The sequence below is a fragment of the Scyliorhinus torazame genome, chromosome 12 (genome assembly GCF_047496885.1).
Source record: "Scyliorhinus torazame isolate Kashiwa2021f chromosome 12, sScyTor2.1, whole genome shotgun sequence".
In the NCBI taxonomy this organism is placed as follows: domain Eukaryota; kingdom Metazoa; phylum Chordata; class Chondrichthyes; order Carcharhiniformes; family Scyliorhinidae; genus Scyliorhinus; species Scyliorhinus torazame.
This window is the reverse complement of record NC_092718.1, coordinates 48,849,670-48,870,744: the sequence shown is the minus strand read 5'-3', so window position 1 is coordinate 48,870,744 and position 21,075 is coordinate 48,849,670. Positions and strand designations below refer to the sequence as shown.

The 21,075-nt window shown below is 49.7% G+C and overlaps 1 long non-coding RNA gene across 1 annotated transcript; it reads right to left on the bottom strand.

Annotated features, from left to right (window-relative positions):
* Window positions 1-3,595: 3,595 nt before the first annotated feature.
* LOC140387169 (uncharacterized) lies at window positions 3,596-20,802 on the bottom strand. Its single transcript, XR_011933756.1, has 2 exons — window positions 20,705-20,802; window positions 3,596-5,231 (listed from the first exon to the last, which is right to left on the bottom strand). It is a non-coding gene; the product is annotated as an uncharacterized lncRNA (long non-coding RNA).
* Window positions 20,803-21,075: the final 273 nt, after the last annotated feature.

Here is a 21,075-nt window from a genome sequence, read left to right as displayed (position 1 = left end):
ATAGTTAAGCCCCATGTACATGCTGTAAATATTACACGCACACACACATTTAGCTGCACTCAGGACACATTTCAATTTATAACCACGTAGGCACATAATCTTGTAAAAAAGGGGGATGTCATGATATTCAAGAGAACATCACAGCACATAAACACATACATAATGATAGACAGAGCAACGGACCAATTAGCACACATAACACGACAGCCAATCACAGACAAGAGCATACACAGTACAAAACAAGAAACACAACACTTCCTGGGCAGTCCATTAGGAGAGGGCACAGGGCAAGGACCTCAAAGCCAGACACTCACACAGTCACCACGTGCTGAGTACCAAGTTTGTTGTATAAATAGTTTAACAGAATAAAACTGCATTGTACCAATCGCAACCGTGTTGGTTCGTCTGTATCTCAGAGCACCCAACACTTCAATGACATTCAGGAGCTTGGCTCTCAGGGGTACTAGGAGTGTCTTCCTGTGCACTTCTCAGTGTTACGTCTGGCAAAACCAGCTCAGGAACTATCTCTGGTTGTGTGGATGATTCTGTTGTGATAGATTCTGTAATTTTGGCAGTTGCAGTCCTCAAGTTGGGCATGTCATTGTCCATACTCTCTGTGGTGAAAACATCTGGTACAGATTCTCACTACATGTAGACAATAATTGGTCAGTGTGCCGACACCAAATTCGTTCATCATCAGATTGTATAGTCTATGAAATTGGACCTGATTTGGCCAATACAATCGCTGGAGGCCATTTTTCACCTGAGGTGTAATTACTCGCAAGAACACATTCCCAACGATGAAGACTCTGCTTTTGGAATGTTGTCCCCTTCTGGCTACTTGGGGCTAATGTTGTTACCTGACAATCTCTGAAGTTGAAAGGTGAGTCAAAAGATCAAACAGTGTGGATGGGTTCCTTTTGACCTTCTGATAGCCGGTGAGCTTTGTGTTGTGGAGTGCACAATGTTTCTGTATGTTATTATAAAGCTGCCTCATTTAAGTAGAGAGCCTTTATCCTTCAAAACCATCACTGCATGCTTGAGTGATTGTACAAAACGTCCAGCTAAGTTATTGGTAGCTGGATGGCAGGGGGCAGATTTGATATGGCAAATTCCACACACCTTCAGGTGGTCCTCAAATTCGGCTGATGTGAGCTGAGGACTGTTCCAGCTCACAGGTTGTTCATGTGTCGCGAATCTTGCAAATACCTCCCAAACCTTTCTATGGTCTGCACCGTAATTGTCAATTTCATGATGGCAATCTCCGGCCACTTCGAATGCACGCCAACCATGACCCAAAACATGTGCCTTCAACTGATCCCGCATAATAGACATGTATTCTTTGCCGAGGTGTGGTAGACCATTCCCATGGATGTAAAGGTTATAGAGGAGGTACATTTCTCAATGTGCGCAGCATTGCCATAACCCCACCTTCTCCTCTATTTGGGCATCGAACCCGGGCCACCAGAAGTAGCGTCTTGCGAACTATTTCATTCTAACTACACCGGGATGGCCCTCATGCAGCTGTTCCAGGATTCTACTTCATATACACAAGATTTTCACAGTAACGTCATTGCAGTGTTACTATAAGCCTACTTGTGACAATAATAAAGATTATTAGTATTATTATTACTCTGATACCCCACAACAATACTCCATTTTGTACTGTCAACTCAAGATACCTGGTAAGATAGGGTTTTGTCAATATCGTAAATTAATGGCCAAATAAATACGAGTGGAACCTTTAAATACCAACAATAACGCTGAGAGCTTCTTTCTCAAGTTGAACACAGTTGGACTCAATGCTTGTCAATGTCCTGAAAGCATATACTAATGGTTACTCTTCATCTGAAAACATTATTTGCGAGACTACTGCTCCAACCCCAGAGGGTGATGTGTTGCAAGCAAACTGCAGCTTCAGTTTGGGATTTAATGGACTAATACCTCTGATTCCTGTCATTTATTTTGACATTTTGGTTAATACCCTCACAATCTTTCAACAGCCAAGCTTGTTTGTTACAAAGCAATGTGTGTAAAGGCTTTATAATTTGGTGCAGTACGATTGACCAGATGATTCGCCAATGCCCTGCTACAAACTGTACGTTGTCCAAGTATTTACTTTTAAAAAAAATTTAGAATTCCCAATTCATTTTTTCCAATTAAGAGGCAATTTAGCGTGGCCAATCCACCTACCCTGCACATCTTTGGGTTGTGGGGGCGAAACCCACGCAAACACGGGGAGAATGAGCAAACTCCACACGGACAGTGACCCAGAGCCGGGATCGAACCTGGGTCCTCGGTGCTGTGAGGTCCAAGTATTTACTTGAGAGTTGTTTGACTTGCCTCAACAGTGGTTTTGCCTTGTTGTAGCTGCAAAAAGGAAAAATCAGTGGTGGCAAAGGTCAAGTTTGGATAACATAGTGCAAGGGGTTTATTTACAAGACACTACTCAAACAGAATATAATGGTGAACTCCACAAAAGCCTGCAAAATTCAGGATGATATCCATAGAATAGAATCCATAGAATCCCTAGGAAGGAGGCCATTCAACCCATCAAGTCTGCACCTAGCTTCCAAAAAAGCAATCTATCTAGGCCCACTCCTCCGCCCTATCCCCATAATCCCATGCATTGATCATGGCCAAACCACCTAACCCGCACATCTTTGGACAGTGGGAGGAAACCAGAGTACCTGGAGGAAACCCAGACAGACACGGGGAGAATGTGCAAACTCCACACACAAAGTCACGCATCACCGGAATTGAACCCGAGTCCCTAGTGCTGTGAGGCAGCAGTGCTAACCACTGTGCCACCGTGCTGTCATTATGCATGCCATTGTGTAATACTGACATTACACCAGTCAATGGTGTTGCTATGATACATAACAATGAATACCAGCAACAGTGGGATGAGGCGCTTGAGTGGACACTAATTGGTCACTTAACAGCCCTCAATTGGAGGCAGAGCAAGAATTGCATCCACAAGCTTTCCTCTCCCAGGTTTAATTAAGGCAAAAGCAGGAATGGAGCTGGGCCCCCACATGTACCCTTCCACCCAATTAAATGCCCCCCACTCCAAGCTCCACATGCGAGGTATTTAATATTTATCCGTCAATATCATTGAAAAAAACTTGTCCGAATTGAACTTCTGGGCGGCACGGTGGCCTAGTGGTTAGCACTGCTTCCTCACGGCGCCAAGGGCCCGGGTTCGATCTATGTGGAGTTTGCACATTCTCCCCGTGTCTCCGTGAGTCTCGCCCCAAAAACCCAAAGATGGATTGGCCACGTTAAATTGCCCCTGAATTGGAAAAATAAAAAATATTTTAAAAATAGAATCCATCTTCTGTTTCTGGGTGCTTGCTGTGTGGTGATAAAAATGACTTGCATTTTCTGCCTTGTGACAATGGCTAAACTTCCAAAAAATCTTCATTGGCTGGAAAGAGGTTTGGATGTCGAAGGCCATGAAAGGCCCATATACATGTCAATATTTTTCCCTATAGTTAGGAGTTCTGTTTCTAAACCCAGTTCAGGGAAGATGGGGAAGTGGTTTTCATCAAAGGAGTCAGGCTGAGGTAAAAATGTTTTCAAGAGAAATGAATTTAGTTACTTGTTAGCTAATGATGTTTACTGATCCAAAAATAAGTCAAAGAAAAATACTCAGTGACAAATATTTAAACACAGGTTCAAAACAAATTAGAAAGCATTATTTGAACCAATGAAGTTAATTATCATAGTATGCTGCACATTACAATCTATTCATAATAGTTATCTGATTATAAAACTGTTACAAAGCACTTACAATAACTATCAGTGTGCCAAGATCCTGCATGTCCCTTGTTAAATGTACATGACACAGGTTTGCGGGGCGATCTTTTTGAAATGTTTATTGTCTCCAGTTGAGTTCTACACTGAATGCAAGAACAAGCCCACGTTCAGAATGCCTTTTGATTGAGCAGATCTCCCAGAGTGTTGGACGATGGACAACATTTTAAAAATATTGTGCATCCTTCCTCCTGTCATCTTCTCTTCACACTTTATAACTTCTTGCCCACTCCCCCTCTCTCTCTCTGTGTGGGGTAGAAATTCATACCATGCGTCACAGTTTCAGGCAGGATAAAGCAGCCTCAATGCGCACTTGAATCCAGAGGGCCAGAGGCCAGCTAGGACCTCATCGATATTCGCTGGGTGAATTGCCAGTGGCTGTTGTGCCTCCACAGGCAGTTCAGCCCTCTGTCAGATCCAATTTCAGGCCTCCTTCCTTGCTGGCAGGGGAGATATGTCAATCCTCCACGATAATCCCAGAGTCTTCTAAAATTAAACACTAGCTTTCCTTTGGCCACCCTCGGGCTGCCATGGAGTCCAGGACGGCAATGGATATAACGGCCCACTTCTCTTTGTCAATGTAGAATGCGTTGGTGGGTGGGGTTACTGTCGGCCCATGTTGCACAAAGCTTTAAATTCCCCAGTTAATGTGATACATCTGGAATTTGTTTATCAGTAAAGGTAACGACTCTGTACAGTTGCATGGAAACCCCTGCAACTTTTTCCATTTGTATGTTTTTCATATCTGTAACTTTCCAGTAGGCTCCAAAATATAGAAGAATTCACTGAAAAGTCATAAAATATGAATTTTCTGAAGGAGGGGGTACAGGCTGCCAGACATAGTGCCGGATTACACCACCACCACCACCTCCTCTCGCCAACAGGCTCCTCCAATGCCACCTATGTCCATGGCGTTTTGCATGGCTAGCCTGTCGTGCCACCGGGGGTACCTGCTATGGGGTGGAGGAGAAGTCGACTACGGCAGGAACAGAAGATCAGTGGGAAGGGCAGGAATAACCCACCTGATGTATTCTGCTTTCTCAGCTTTAAATTAATAGGTTTATGGTCAGAAAAGCCATAACATTGATTTGAATGCCTATTTTAGACCCTTGACTTTATAATCTGACTTTATTAGCATATTAACATTGACTTCAATTTGCCCCACAAATTACCACCTATGCTTTTGTGGAGTTCAAATGTATCTGAATCGGGTTGTTATCTCTTGCCATTTCTCAGTGTGGGCATGGCTGCTTTCTGACCATCTGCCCATTATTCTGTTCCCTTTGTACTTCTAAACGCGATTCTTGCTCGTGTTCTTTTGCCCTTTTTTCGATATTTCCTTCACTCCGTTTCTTCGTTCCACTGTTTATTTCTCTTTGAGCCATTCAAGTTTTTTTACTCTCCTCTTCTCTCTGTGGGAATGAAACACCTTGAAGTCAATGGAATCGAAAATCAGGCTTGGTGTAAAACTGGCTGCCACCAGTCTAATTTTACCCTTGTCTGTCTTTTTACCTCACTCTACGAATGTATTCCTGCACATATTTTCTCTCCTCTTATTACATTTTGTTAGATTATCTGTAAAGAGTTCTGAACTAATTTTTAAAAAAAATCTTTCATGGGATATGGGTAACGCTTGCTGGGCCTGCATTTATTGCCCATCCATAATTGTCCTTGAGGGAGCATTTAAGAGTCAACCACATTGCTGTGTATCTGGAGTCACATGTAGGACAGACCAGACAAAAATGGCACATTTCCTTCCCGAAGGGACATTGGTGAACCAGATAGATTTTTTAAAAATGACAATAGTCAATGGCTTCATGGTCATCATTAGACTTTTAATTCCAGATTTTTATTGAATTCAATAAAATTCATGGGCTGTGGTGGGATTCAAACCTGGATCCCCAGAATGTTACCCTAGGTCTCTGGATTACTAGTCCAGTGACAATACCACTGCACCACTGCCTCCCCAAGCTAAAAGGGTTTGACGTTTCACAGCTTAAAGTATGACTATTAACAAAGTCTACGGAACCAAAAGACAAGAACACATAGCGCTACTTTATATCCCTTTCTATTTCTCTCTGTACATCTTCCAATGCTGTTCACACACTGGGATAAATGGTGTACCATGTGCGATAATGTAAAATGCAAGTTAACAAACTGTTTCATATCTCTTCTGATTTTTCTTTTCATGGAGAAGGTGAGAGAGGGAAAATTGGCTACCAACTCAGTTACCCTACCGCGTAGTTGAGATCCTGCCTGATTTACCCCTTGTCATTCCCTATGTATGTTTTACACATTTATTCCTTCTGTATGCCATTCTTTCTTCTTCTTCTCACGGAGCTAGATTGAGGACTAGGGGCGGCATTCTCCAATCCCCCGCTGGGTCGGAGAATCCCCAGGGGGCAGCGGGAATCCCACCCTGCCGCTCAGAAGCCGGCCGCCGTATTCTCCGGCCGGCGAAAAGTCCCACCGACGGGAAATGCGCCGCGTGCCTCGCAGAATCGGCACGACGCAATGAGCCACAGGTCCCGCCGGCATAAATTAAACAAGCTTTTTTTTCATAAATTTAGTGTACCCAACTCATTTTTTCCAATTAAGGGGCAATTTAGCGTGGCCAATCAACCTACCCTGCACATCTTTGGGTTGTGGGGGCGAAACCCACGCAAACACGGGGAGAATGTGCAAACTCCACACAGACAGTGATCCAGAGCCGGGATCGAACCTGGGATCTCGGCTAACCCACTGTGCCACCGTGCTGCCTATAAACAAGTTTTTAATGGCATCACCCAGTCGTGCTGCCCTGCACCCGTGCCAACTTACTCAATGTCTAATATTTTGGCCTTACAGGCCCGATGACTACGTCTAGGTGGTTCCCCAGACGGTATGGCAGAACTGGAGGCGGACTCCTGTGATTCCTGCCCTGTGACTAGGGACCCCTTTGGCAGCTGTTTCCTGGGGTGGCCCAGCCTAGATGGGCAAGGCTGTGGCTCGGGCAACTGGGATGGCGAGCTGCCAGCCTGTCCTGCCCGTTGCCCACCAGATGCACCTGGGACGGAAGTGGGGGGGAGTCCGAGGTACCGCGGGGTTCCGGGACCTGCCCTGCAGGGGTCCCGGAACAGGCCCCAACACCTCCTCCTCCCTCGGGGGCCTGATGGCCCCCGGGCCACTTCATGGGCCGGGGATGTGAACGGATCCAGCACCCGATGCACCCCCAGCACCTGGCAGTGCCAGAACTGGAGGCCCACCCTGGTATCAACAAGGGTTTGCAAGTTTGCAGCCATGGAGCTCAGGGAGTTGGCCATCCCTGTCTGTGTCTGGGCGACGCCGTCCAGCACTTGGGCAATGGCGCCGGTGCCCTCAGCGATGGCCTGCTGAGACTGGGCCATGGCCTGCTGAGACTGGGCCACGGCGTTGAGCGCCTCTGCGATCACCAGCTGGCTCTGGCTCATGGCTGCCTGTGAGAGGGCAGTCATGTCCTGGGCTATAGTCGCCGCCTGCATGGAAAGCCCCAAGCCTAGCATACTGCTCCCCATGTCTGAAACCGTCACACCCATTGCCTCCATCGCAGACACCACCCGTGGGATTTCGGCCTGCGTGGCACACATGACCGGCACCACTCCCTGCTCCTGGACTTGGGTGGACCCCTCCACCTGCATCTGCAGCTGCCGCAAGCCGGCTGTCACCCCCTTCGATCGTCCCTGGGTCAGTGCCTGCATTGGGTCTTTGGGTGGGTGTGGTAACTCCAGAAACCCAGGACCCGTCTGGGCGGCAGATGGTTGCTCGCGCCGGGATGCCCTCTGACCATCTGGCCCTTCGACTGCTCCTACCTCCACCTGCTGTACCGGGATGGCTGTGTTGTGCGCACCAGTTAGTGTACCAGAAGCCTCATCGCGAAAGTGCACAACCGAGGTGAGAGTCTCTGCGATGGTGGAGGGTGTAGAAGATTGCAGTGGCGTAATGTCAAGCTCCTCATCCGACCTGAAGTCCGGGGCCCCCTGATGTGGTGTTTCCTGTCCGTCCGTCCCCTGTATGTGGGTATCCTGGATGGTTGTGTCCAGTGTGTGGGTGTCCTGGGTGGTTGTGTCCTGTGTGTCAGTGTCCTGCGTGGTTGTGTCCTGTGTGTGGGTCTCCTGTGTGTCAGTGTCCTGGGTGGTCGTGTCCTGTGTGTCAGTGTCCTGGGTTGACTGGGACGGAGGCCTGTTGGTGTGGCTGCCCTCCCCGCCGCTGGGTGAGGCCCACCAGCGTCGCCACACTGGCACTAGACGGGGGCGGCGTACGCCTGATGGGCCGGGTCTATCCCTGGCTCGTGGGCACCCTGGCACTGGGTGGGGGCATCATATGCCTGACGGCCCGGGTCTATCCCTGTCTTGTGGGCACCCTGGCACGTCCTGGGGGCGGTCGGCATCCGCAGGGATGTGTGGGTCAACGTTTGGTCCTGCAACACACAATGCAACATGCATGGTTAGACATGCAGATGGGGATGGGGAAAGGGAGATGGGGAGGAAGAGGGGGAGGGGGGGCGGGGGGAAGGGGGGCAGCCAGTGTGGGGGGTCTCACTTGGTGCTGCGCTGCCGACCTCTGAATCCGCAACCTCCAGGTCCTCGGGTCCGCCTGCAAGGTCCTGGGCCCTCTCTTCATGAACTGTGAGGGGGCTCAATTCAGGTGGACCCCCTCCGGTCCTCTCACACTCCCGGTTGTTATGAGCGTGTTTCTCCTGTGGGGGGGGGGGGGGGGGGGGGGGGGATGACAGAGGTAAAGGGCAACAGTGTTTGGCAGACATATACTTGCAGATCCGATGCAACTGTATGTTGGCACAGGTTCACACCCCATCCTGCCAATGCAGCATGCATGTGTGGGTGCAGCCATGTCAGTTTCAGCTAGGGCTGTGCCGCCCAACCTGGGAGGAGGGGGTTGGGGGGGAGGTGTGAGAATGGGGGGGGGGGAGGGGGTTACTCACCCTGGCTGCCCTGACAAGGTCATTGACCTTCTTGTGGCACTGGATGCCTGTCCTGGCCGTTACGGCCAGGGCGCTGACGGCCTCTGCCACCTCCCTCCACAGGTGGCGGCTGATGTGTGGTGCAACCCTGTGGGGTACAGGGTCTCTCTCCTCTGCTCCACTGCGTCCAGGAGCGCCTCGATGTCCCGCTCCGGGCACCTCGACGCTGCGCGGCGGGTAGCCATTTTGCCGGGTCTCCGGCGGTGGCGTCTTTTGTGCTGCGATGCCGCGTGGCGTCAATGACAGTGCGTGCGTCTGTGATAGGTGATGCTGTCGCGATTGGCATCACGCCACTGCTAGCCCATTCCGGGTCGGTGGTTTCCTGACGTTCCAGGTGGCCCGACGCCGGAGTGTTTCACGCCATTCTTGGCGGCGGCGTCGGGCCATCCCGCCGATTGTGGGCGAAGCCCGCCCGTAGACTCTGATAACCACAAAACTGGTCCTTCCCTTGGCCTATATTTCAATAATTTTGTGTGTATGTGCCGATCCCAAGCTGTGACCTTTCCATTCCTCTCCCCGCCAAGAGGTGGGAGTTAGGGGGGAAGCTAGGGCAAGGAGGACTCCAGGATTCAGAGCATGCCTTGGTGACGGAGTATGGCCTGTCACAACAGATAAGGTGAGGGTGGCGGGAATGAGCACAGAGAGTGGAGATGGTAGGCTGTTCCTGGGAGCAGGAGAGAGAGGCTTAAGAGGGACTTAGGCAATTTGTGAGCAGGAGGAAGTCAAAAGAAAAATTAACGTGACCAAAACATGAGAAATAGTTCTCAATAAATTAATAAATGTAAATAGAACAATAACATGTGACTGTTGGAAATTAAATTAAAAAGAGAGTTTGATTAAGATTTGTACACAGAATGTTCCTCTCCTTCGATGCTTATCATCCCTTGGTAAGTTTCTCATTCTTTCCAACCTTTTATACAACAGGATCTCCGGAGCAAATCTTAGAGAGTTAATGGCATTGGTAAATTAAACGTATGGAGGCCAGCAAAAAGCCAGTAGCCAGTTGAATCCTCATTATGACATTGGACCGTGTGCAGCCTAACCACACATTCTAAAATCAGCTCGAATAGCTTTTCCCGCCCAACTTGATCTCTGGTGTATTTCAGTGATTCAGCCCTCATTGCCAGCAGATACATACAATGAACTTAATCACAACATTGAGCTTGCAGATAGCATCAGCAGGGCATGCTTCTCTCCCCTGTCAATCTGTCAGTTAATGAGTAAAGACACGTTTGGTATAAATAAATTGTGATTGTAAACGAGTTGAACTGAAAGAGACCAAAAAGCCCAAGGGGTGAATTTGGTCTGTGCAACATTCTGTTTACAAAAACGCATCAGCAAATGTCTTGAGGCAATCGATCTTTTAAATTTAATTTAAAATTGCAGTACCCCACTTAGTGCTGGAGACAGGTCAAATATTCATCAATACGTGCCAGTTCTTTGGCCCAAATATGAACAGGGGTGAGGGGTAGGGTGCAGCGGGGACGTTCAGTTGTTGGGTCAGATCAGAGTCATGGAGGCTCTGCCAATATAAACAGCATCGGGTTTCTTGATCACAATATTGTAACAGTCCTGCATCCCGAATCATTCTCACCACATTGGGTGAGGTTAAAATTGAAGCTTTTATATTAGTCCTCATATTTTAAACATTGATTCATGCCATATCTATCATTTTATTGAATCTCTTCTGTTCCACACTGTTCTGTTCTTCATCTGGGAGTAGAGGTTGAATCACAAATGCTCTTCTGTCCCAGTACAAGCTCGTATTCAGAAACAAGCAACAGTCATCCAACTCCTCTTCATTAAAACCCACAGATAAGAATCATTCGTTTTGTGTAAAACTTCATCAGTTGCAAACATGTTCAGGTGAGTCCAGCTCTAGGACTGGTTTTAACTTGTGCCAATAAGTACAAAGAGCAGGATAGAATCACCACCCTTTATACACTGCTCTTGATTTAACATCTCATTTTCCAGCGGTAAGGAAGAGAGGCGGAGAATCCAATGTTGCCCATTTTACACCATCATTTAAAGTTACATCAGACGGGTGGCGGTGATGGAGGGCATGAGGGCGATGCAGGCAGGGAAGGCCCTGGGCCTGGATGGGTTCCTGCTGGAACTTCATAGAAGGTTTTCGGGAGATCTGGGAAGTGGTGGTCGCTATTTATATCAGTGCAGAAGGAGGCCATTCGGCCCATCGAGTCTGCACCGGCCACAAGAGCACCATACTTAAGCCCACACCTCCACCCTCTCCCCGTAATCCGGTCACCCCACCTAATCTTATTGTTTGGACACAAAGGGCAATTTAGCATGGCCAATCCACCTAACTCGCACATCTTTGGACTGTGGGAGGAAACCGGAGCACCCGGAGGAAACCCACGCAGAGACGGGGGAGAGACGGGCCATAAATTAGAAGAGTGGGTGTCCTTGATGTGGAGAAAGCCTTTGATCGGGTAGAATGAGAATATCTATGGGAATTATGGGATGGTTCGGGTTCGGGGGTTTGTGGATTAGGTCAGCTATATAGGGCGCCGGTAGCGAGTGTTAAGACAAATTGGGTGACTTTGGGGTATTTTGGATTGCATCGTGGGACAAGGCAGGGATGCCCGCTCCACCCATTGCTTTTTGCCCTGGCAATAGAGTCGTTGGCAATGGCGCTTAGAGCATCAAGGGGTTGGAAAGGGACAGTGCAGTGGGTCGCGGAGCACAGAGTTTTGTTATACGTGGATGATCTACTACATTACATTTCGGATCCGTTCTGAGGCATTGGGGGGGAATCATGAACATTTTAGAGGAATTCAGCCAGTTTTACGGGTATAAATTAAACATGGGGACAAGTGAGGTCTTCCCAATTCCAGCAAGGGAACAGGAGGATAGGCTGGGCGAGCTGCCGTTTAAAGTGGTGGGGACGAACTTCAGATACCTGGGCATTGAGGTGGCGCGGGGATGGGGACAATCGCACAAATGGAACCTGGTGTGGTTGGTACAGCAGATGAAGGGGGATTTTAAGAGATGGGACGTGCTCCCGCTATCGCTGGCGGGGCAGGTGCCAACCGTAAAAATGACAGTGCTTCCAAGGTTCCTATTGGTTTTTCAGAACCTTCCGATTTTTATCCCAAAGGCCTTTTTTAAGAAGGTTAACGCCCTGATTTCGGGATGTGTAAGGGCAGGAAACCCCAGGTAAAGAAGGTGCTCCTGGTGGGAGGTGGGCTGGCCTTGGCAAACTTTTTTTTTTCCAAATGTTTTTTATGGGTTTTTGAACAAAGTATATTTACCATTATGTACACAGAATAAGATATATATATATGTATATAGAAGAGAAGGGCACACACAAACATACCAAAAAATAAAAATTAAAAATAAAATAAAATAACTGGCAAGGTATCATGCACCAGCTCAACAGCAGCAACTCTGTACAATTGTCAATATTATTTATAACACCTAAGTAGGCATCTGTTTGCTGGGGTGGGGGGGGGGCGGTGGGTAGATATACATTTGGGTACCGGAGAAACAATTACAGAGAGGGCAATACGCGAATGGGTCTGGTGTTGGTGTTGTCACTTGCTTCTCCCGGACGGATTTCGCTGCCGTTGTCGTCTCGCGCTCACCTCCGCTTCAGCCGTTCGTCCTGTCTTTCGCCTGGATTTTCCTTGTTCTCTGCTCCTGTAGATGCCAAGTTTGTTATCGTTTCCCGTGCCCTCCTTCCGGCTTTCATTCCCCTGCCTCCTCCCCACCTCTCTGGTTCTCCTCTATTGTTCCCTGTCTCTTCACTCTTCCCCCCCCCATCTCCCCCTTCTGCCCCCTTCCCTCCTCCCCCCTCCTGTGGTTCACCTTTCTTTCCTCGTAGGTTTAGTTGTCACTCCCCCGTCCCCCCGTTTGTCCCTCCCTCTCATGCGTTGGCTACTTTCCCCTGGTCCTTGGCTACCTGGCTATTCTTCTGCTTGTTCGTTGGCCACAAACAGGTCCTGGAACAATTGGGTGAATGGCTCCCACGTTCTGTGGAAGCCGTCTTCTGATCTTCGGATGGCGAATTCGATTTTCTCCATTTGGAGAGATTCCGAGAGGTCGGACAGCCAGTCTGCAGCTTTGGGTGGTGCTGCTGACCGTCAGCCAAACAGGATTCTACGGCGGGCGATCAGGGAGGAAAAGGCAATGGCGACCGCCCTCCTCCCCAGGAATAAATCTGGCTGCTCTGATATCCCGAAGACCGCCACTTTCGGGCATGGCTCCACCCTCATCCCCACGACTTTGGACATTGCCTCGAAGAAGGCTGTCCAGTATCCCGCAAGTCTGGGGCAAGACCAGAACATGTGGGCGTGGTTGGCCAGGCTTTCTTGGCATCGTTCACATCTATCCTCCACCTCCGGGAAGAACCTACTCATACGGGTTCTTTATTAAAAAAAATTTAGAGTACCCAATTCATTTTTTCGAATTAAGGGGCAATTTAACTTGTTCAATCCACCTACTTTGCACATCTTTGGATTGTGGGAGCGAAACCCACGCAAACACGGGGAGAATGTGCAAACTTCGCACGGACAGTGAACCAGAGCCGGGATCGAACCTGGGACCTCGGTGCCGTGAGACTGCAGTGCTACCTCTGCGCCACCGTGCTGCCCGCTCATACGGGCTCTTGTTAAGTGGGCTCTATGTACCACTTTTCCTTGCACACGTGGAGCTGGACTTGACCCTGTGCAGTGCTTCGCTCCAGAATCCCCACGCTATTTCAATACCCAGGTCTTCCTCCCATTTCTTTCTTCTTGTGTCCAATACGGTGTCGGCCCTTTCTACCAGTCGGTCATACATGTCGCTACAGTTCCCTTTATCTAGGATGCTTGCGTCCAGTAACTCTTCCAGTAATGTCTATCATGGCGGTTGTGGGTACGTCCTTGTCTCCTTTGTAGGAAGTTTTTGAGTTTCAGGTACCTTAGCTCGTTCCCCCTGGCGAGCTGGAATTCCTCTGTCAGTTCGTCCAGTGTTGCAATCCTGCCGTCCATGTCGGTCCCTGACTGTCAGTGTCCCTCCGTCCTGTCCCCTCTTTTTGAAGGTAGCGCCAGTCAGCGCTGGTGTGAACCTATGGTTGTTGCAGATGGGAGCTTTGTGCGACATTTTGGTCAGGCCAAATTGCTGCCGTAGTTGGTTCCAGGACTGGAGGGTGGCTTTCACCACCGGGCTGCTGGAGTGTTTTTTGGGTGGGGATGGGAGTGCCGCCGTGGCGAGGGCCCGGAGGGAGGTCCCCTTGCAGGAGGCCTCCTCCGCGCGCACCCACTCAGCTTCTGGCTCCTTGATCCATCCCCTTATTCGCTCGGCCGTCGCCGCCCAGTGGTAGAATTGTAGGTTTGGGAGGGCTAGCCCCCCCCCCCCCCCCCGCCCCTGGACTTTGTTTTTTGCAGGACCTTCTTTGGGATCCTAACATTCTCCCCCCCCCCCCATACAAACACCATAATTAGTTTGTCTCGTGCTTTGAAAAAGGCCTTGGGGATGTAGATCGGGATGGATCTGAATAGGAAGAGGTACCTGGGCAGCACGTTCATTTTGATCGTCTGGACTCTCCCCGCGAGGGAGAGTGGGAGTGTGTTCCATCTTTGCAGGTCCTTTTTTCCTTCTTCTGTCAGACTGGTGAGGTTCCATTTGTGGATTCCTTTCCAGTCATGGGCTATTTTGATCCCCAGGTAGTGGAATTTGTGTCGGGCTTGTTTAAGCGGCAGTCCCGTTAGGGCTGCCCCAGCTACTTGTGGGTGTACCGGGAAGATCTCGCTTGTGCTCATGTTGAGTTTGTAGCCCGAGAAGGTGCCAAACTCTTTCAAGAGCGCGATGATTCCGTCCATGCTGCTTTGTGGGTCCGAAATGTAGAGGAGCAGGTCATCTGCATAGAGCGAGATTCTGTGCTCCCTGCCGCCCCTTCAGATCCCCCTCCAGCCTTTTGCTGCTCTGAGCGCAATTGCTAATGGCTCGATCGCGAGAGTGAACAGCAGCGGGGACAGTGGGCATCCTTGTCTGGTGCCCCTGTGTAGCTGGAAGTATCGGGTGTTGGTGTTGTTGGTCCGTACGCTCGCCATGGGAGCGTTGTATAGGGGTTTTACCCAGGAGGTGAAACCTGTTCCAAGTCCAAACCGCTCCAGTACCTCGTGAGGTATTTCCATTCGACTCTGTCGAAGGCCTTTTCTGCGTCTAGGGAGACAATCACCTCTGGTATTCTTTCCCCGGAGGGGGTCATTATCACGTTCAGCAGGAGCCTGATGTTTGAGATAAGCTGTCTACCTTTGACAAAGCCCGTCTGGTCCTCTGCAACCACCTCTGGTATGCAGTCTTCTAGCCTTTTGGCTAGGGATTTGGCCAGTATTTTCGCATCTGCGTTCAGCAGTGAGATGGGTCTGTATGACCCACATTCTGTTGGGCCTTTATCTTTCTTAGGTATCAGCGAGATTGTCGCAAATATTTTGTAGATGTCCGCCAGGAACCCGTCTGGACCCAGTGCCTTCCCCGCCTGCATGGAGCTAATGCTGTCCATGGTCTCTCCCAGTGCAAGTGGTGCTTCCAGGCCCCGTTTTCTGCCCTCCCAGTCCAGTCCATCAAGGAGCCGTTTCGTCCCGGACTCCTTCATTGGGGGCTCTGAGGTGTACAGCCCTTGGTCAAAGGCCTTGAAGGTTTTGTTGATCTTTTCTGGTTCTGTTTCTAATGTGCCTCTGGTATCCCTGATTTGTGCAATTTCTCTGGTGGCTGCCTGCTTTCTCAGCTGGTGTGCCAACAGGCGGCTGGCTTTGTCTCCGTGTTTGTACAGGGTCCCACGTGCCTGGCGGAGTTGGTGCACTGCTTTCCTGGTGGCGAGCAGAATCAAAGTTCCTTTGTAGCTCTTTCCTCTCCGCCAAGAGCTCTACGGTTGGGGCCTCGGAGTATTTAACGTCTACCTCCAGTATGGAGTCAACCAGCTGCTGCCTAGCCGCCCTTTCCTCACCATCTCTTCGAGCTTTGAAAGTGATAATTTCTCCTCTTAGTATGGCCTTTAGCGCTTCCCAGAACGTGGAGGGTGAGACCTCCCTGTTCTGGTTGTTCTCCGTGTACTCTGCTATGGCCTGCGATATTTTTTTGTTGAAAGCCTTGTCAGCTAGTAGGGCAATGTCCAACCTCCATGTGGGGCGTTGGGCCCTGCCCGTCTCCAGCCTCACGTCCATGTAGTGTGGAGCGTGGTCTGATATCACAATTGCGGAGTACTCCACTTTGTCAATCCCCGGAAGCACTGTTTTCCCCATCACATTGTGTACTGGGGAGAAGAAGGAGAACTTACTCTCCCCTGGGTGGGTGATCCTCCAGGTGTCCACTGTTCCCACCTGTTCCATAAAGTGACAGCGGCCTTGCCATGCTTGAGGTTTTCCCGTTTTGGGGCTTGACCTGTCAGTCGTTGGATCCTGTACACAGTTGAAGTCCCCCCGCCCCCCCCCCCCCCCCCCCCCCCCCCCCCCCCCATGATTATTCGGTGCGTTGCTATGTCAGGGATTTCGGCCATGGTCGTTTTGATGTAGCTCGTGTCGTCCAAGTTGGGCGTGTACACGTTAACTCGTACTACCGGTGCCCCATCCAGGGCCCCGCTGACCATGACGTACCATCCCCCTGGGTAACCATCTTTGTCGTCCTCAACATTGTCCTCATGCCGATCAATATCGCCACCCCCCTGGCCCTTGCCCCATAGCAGGAATGGTAGGTCTGTCCCACCCAACCCTTTCTTACCTGCAGTCGGTCCTGCTCTCTCAGGTGTGTCTCTTGGAGGAAGACTCTGTCGGCCTTCATATTTCTTAGGTGGGTGAGGACTCTGGATCTTTTCACTGGGCCGGTGAGTCCCCTTACTTTCCAGGTGACTATCCTGGTGGGGGGCTTCTGTCCCCTCGCTCATGTGGGATTAACCATACTTACCTGGTGGACGCACCCCTGCTCTCCGGGGTTTCCCTTTGTTAGGGGGCTGTCCAGGTTGGCCGCAGTCATTGCTCTCTCCATGCGGTCGAGTCCCTGCGCTCCGGGGTTTCCCTTTGTCCAGGAAGCACCCGACATGGACGCCCACTGTGCGTCCACCACGTGGGTGCACTCTGGAGTCTCCCTTCGCCAGGGACCATACAGGGTGGATGCTTGCAGCGATTCCTTGTTCCGAGCCCTTGGTTGTTGCACTTTGTAGCCCTATTGTTATTCCCTTTCTAGCCTTTTTAGTCACTCCTTCCCTGTGCCCCCCCCCCAGTCCCTCCCTTTCCCCCCATTTTTCCCCACTCTCCCATATACTGGGTTATGGGGATAGGGTGGAGGTGTTGACCTTGGGTAGGGTGCTCTTTCCAAGAGCCAGTGCAGACTCGATGGGCCGAATGGCCTCCTTCTGCACTGTAATTTCTATGATAAATTCTATGATCTAGCCCTCTTTTGTCCTTCTTTCCCTGTTCCTATCCCCGCTTGCTCTCACGCCTCTGCTGAGTGGTCCCTCCCCAACCCCCACCCCGCCTGGCGCCTTCCCCCCTGTTGGGGGCACGCTGCGGCCCTGCTTTGTTGCATGCCTCCGGCACTAGCTTTCCTGATAGTGTGGTGGCCCCCCTCTCGGGAGTTATTGTCTCGCTTCTCCCTTGCCCGGCCTCTGCGGTTTTCTGCCCACTCTTCCCCCATCCTGCCCTCCTCTCGCTTGCTCTCCCTTCTCCACTACTCTCGTTCCCTCGTGTTGTGGCCTGGTCTCCCACATGAAGCGGTCCCTCGGGTAATGGCTTGCCGGCATGCTGTTGCCCCTTGCCAGGGGCCCCTTATTTCTACTCTAGCTTTTGGTTTTCTAGCCCGTGTTCCTCGACAAACTTGTTTACTTCGGCGGGGGCTATGAAGAAGTATTTTCTTTCTTGGTATGTGACCCAGAGTTTCGCTGGGTACAGTGTACTAAAACACACGTCGCTCTTGTGAAGAGCTACTTTCGCTCTATTGTATTCGGCCCGTCTCCTGGCTAGGTCTGCCCCAACGTCCTCGTAAACTCTAATGAAGTGTCCTTCCCATTTGCAGGTTCTGTTTTGCCTGGCCCAGCGTAGGATTGTTTCCCTGTCTTGGTACCGGTGCAGTTTAGCTATAACTGCCCTCGGTTGAAGCCTTGCCAAACTTAATGAACTATTACTGGGCAGCAAATATTGGCATGGTAATGAAGTGGGTGGTGGGGGAGGGGTCGGTGTGGGAGCAGATAGAGGCAGCCTCTTGTATGGATACTAGCTTTGGGACACTGTTGACGTTGCCTCTGCCGTTCTCGCCAGCCAGGTACTCCACAAGCCCGGCAATGGTGGTGGTGGTGGCCCTGAGGGTGTGGGGACAGTGACGGCAGCACCTGAGGTTGGAGGATGCTTTGGTTTGGGCACCAATCTGTGGGAATCATAGATTTTCTCCGTGGAGGGGTGGGTCGAGGGATTCAGGGGTGGCGGCAGACGGGGATCGTATGGTTTGGGGACCTATCTGTGGGGGGGCAGCTTCTCGAGCCCAGAAGAATTGGAAGAGGAGTATGAGCTGCCCAGCGGTAATGGGTTCCGGTACTTACAAGTATGGGATTATGTTAGGAAGCAGGTGGCACTCTTTCACAACCTGCCGCCCCTGGAATTGTAGGACAAGGTGGTGTCGAAAATGGAGTTGGCGAGGGTAGGGTGTCGGAGATTTATAAGCAATTAATGGATTGGGAGGGAGCCCCAATCGGAGAAGTTAAACGGAAGTGGGAGGACGAGCTGGGGAGGGAGGTGGAGGCTGTGTTATGGGAGGAAGCTCTGAGGAGAGTGAACTCATCTACTTTGTATGCTGGGCTTCGCCTTATTCAATTCAAAGCGGGGTAAAAATGGGGGAGGCATGGTGGATGGAGGGAAACAGCATGGAGGGTGGGGTATTATTTATTGGTTATCAGACATCCTGTTTGTTTTCTTTTTTTTGGTTTTGGTTGTGTTTTATGTCTACATTTATAAATGCCTTCATTAAAATATTTTTTAAAAAGAACTTGCACAGCTCACCACTTTACCAGATCCTGCACAATGCCTCCCAGTAACCCTCCGTCCCTGATGTGAACAAAATATTGGACTTTCTTCCAACTTCAGCCCAATGGCCTGTCCTACTGCTGGTACAGGTACAGTTTGGATTAAGGTTCACGGTAAAACATAATTTAAAAATCAGGAAGTATATTTATACAGCACCAATCTTAACATTACAAGCGTGCAATACAAACAATGAAGTCTTTTTAAATTGTTGTCATGGATGTGACGTAAGAAACCCTGCAGCCATTTTATATGTGACAAATCTTCTCAAACCCCAATGTAACAATGATCAGATAATCTGTTTCAGTGCTGTTGATAGAAGTATAAATATTAATCAGGACATCGTGGATAATTTCCTTACTCTTCTTCCAAATAGTACCATATGCCATTTACTTAATAAGGCAAGAGAACCCAAGTCGAGCAAAAAATATTGACAGCCATCCCGCTGGGTTTTTAAACTACTACGGTCGCATGCAACCCACCCAGCCAAGCATGTGACACAACTGTCGTGTTGGGTGTTCCGATACACAAACGAACCAACACAGTTGTAGATGGTACAACTCTGTTTTATTATTCTGTACAATAATAACTATTAACTTCTGGCTGTGGTTCGTACTTCACCAGTTAACCTGTGGACCCAGCCCTAGCACTATCTTAGTGAGGCACTCGGCACATGGTCTATGTCTGAGTGGCACGCTGTGAGCTCTGTGCTCTGAGCTACCTCCTGTTAGAATGAGCGGGAACTGTGGTGTTCCCTGTTTTATAGTGCGTGTGCTCTCACTGGTGATTGGCTGTGATGTTGTGTGTGTGTTGGTTGGTCCATCTACCTGTCCATCAGTGTGTGTGTGTGATTGCACATGATATGTTAATATGGATATCATCACACCAACCAAATTCCACCCACTAGGCCACCCTTCATTAGTTTAAAGACTTCAGTCATACCCCTTCAAGTCTGCTTTTCCCAAGTAAAATAAAGTTGCATCTTCTAAGCCTCTCTTGACAGGCGGTCCTTAAAATTGACACCAACCAAACTGCCCGCCTCTAAACCGTTTACGGATCTTTCATTTGCCTTCACAAACCTGTGGCCTGACCTATCGCATGGCATAAATTGCTATTTTAAATCCTCATATTCGCTGGTAAAGAAAACGTACAGTTTTAAACAAGCAGATAAAATTAACCCAATTTATACAAATTGTCCGATATGGGGTTGGCTCATCTCAACATCAGAGGCTAGGAGTCCTGTAGCAATTAACTCACCTGCTGACCCCCCCCCAAAGCCTGTCCACAAGTCAGCAGTGTAATGGAATACTCCCTCCTTTCGTGGTTGAATGCAGCTGCTTTTTTTTTAAATCTAAAAGAACCGATTTATTCTTTTCCAATTAAGGGGCAATTTCTTTCTTTTTAAATTTAGAGTACCCAATTCATATTTTTCCAATTAAGGGGCAATTTAGCATGGCCAATCCAACTACACTGCACATCTTTGGGTTGTGGGGATGAAACCCACGCAAACACGGGGGGAATGTACAAACTCCACACGGACAGTGACCCAGAGCCAGGATCGAACCTGGGACCTTGGCGCCGTGAGGCGGCAGTGCTATCCACTGTGCCACCGTGCTGCCCCATTAAGGGGCAATTTAGCATGGCCAATCCACCTATTCTGCACATCTTTTAGTTGTGGGGATGAGACCCACGCAGACACGGGGAGAATGTGCAAACTCCACATGGACAGTGACCCAGGGCTGGGATTAAATCCGGGTCCTCTGTGGTGTGACAGCAGGGCTAACCACTGCGCCACAGTGCTGCCCCTGAATGCAGCTCCACCAACACTCAAGAAGCTTGACACTGTCCAGGACAAACCGGCTCGCTTGATTGTCCTCCTTACCACAAATATTCACCCCGTCCACCACCAGTAGCAGCCGTGTTCACCATCTACAAGTAGCACTGCAGGAGATCAGACAGCACCTTCCAAACCTACGACCACTACAATCTAGAAAGGCAAGAGCATAATAATAATAATCTTTATTGTCAAAAGTAGGCTTACATTAACACTGCAATGAAGTTACTGTGAAAAATCCCCTAGTCGTCACATTCCAGCACCTGTTCGGGTACACAGAGCGAGAATTCAGAATGTCCAATTCACCTAACAGCACATCTTTCGGGGCTTGTAGGAGGAAACCAGAGCACCAGGAGTAAACCCACACAGACACGGGAGAACATGCAGACTCCACAGAGACAGTGACCCAACCCGGGAAT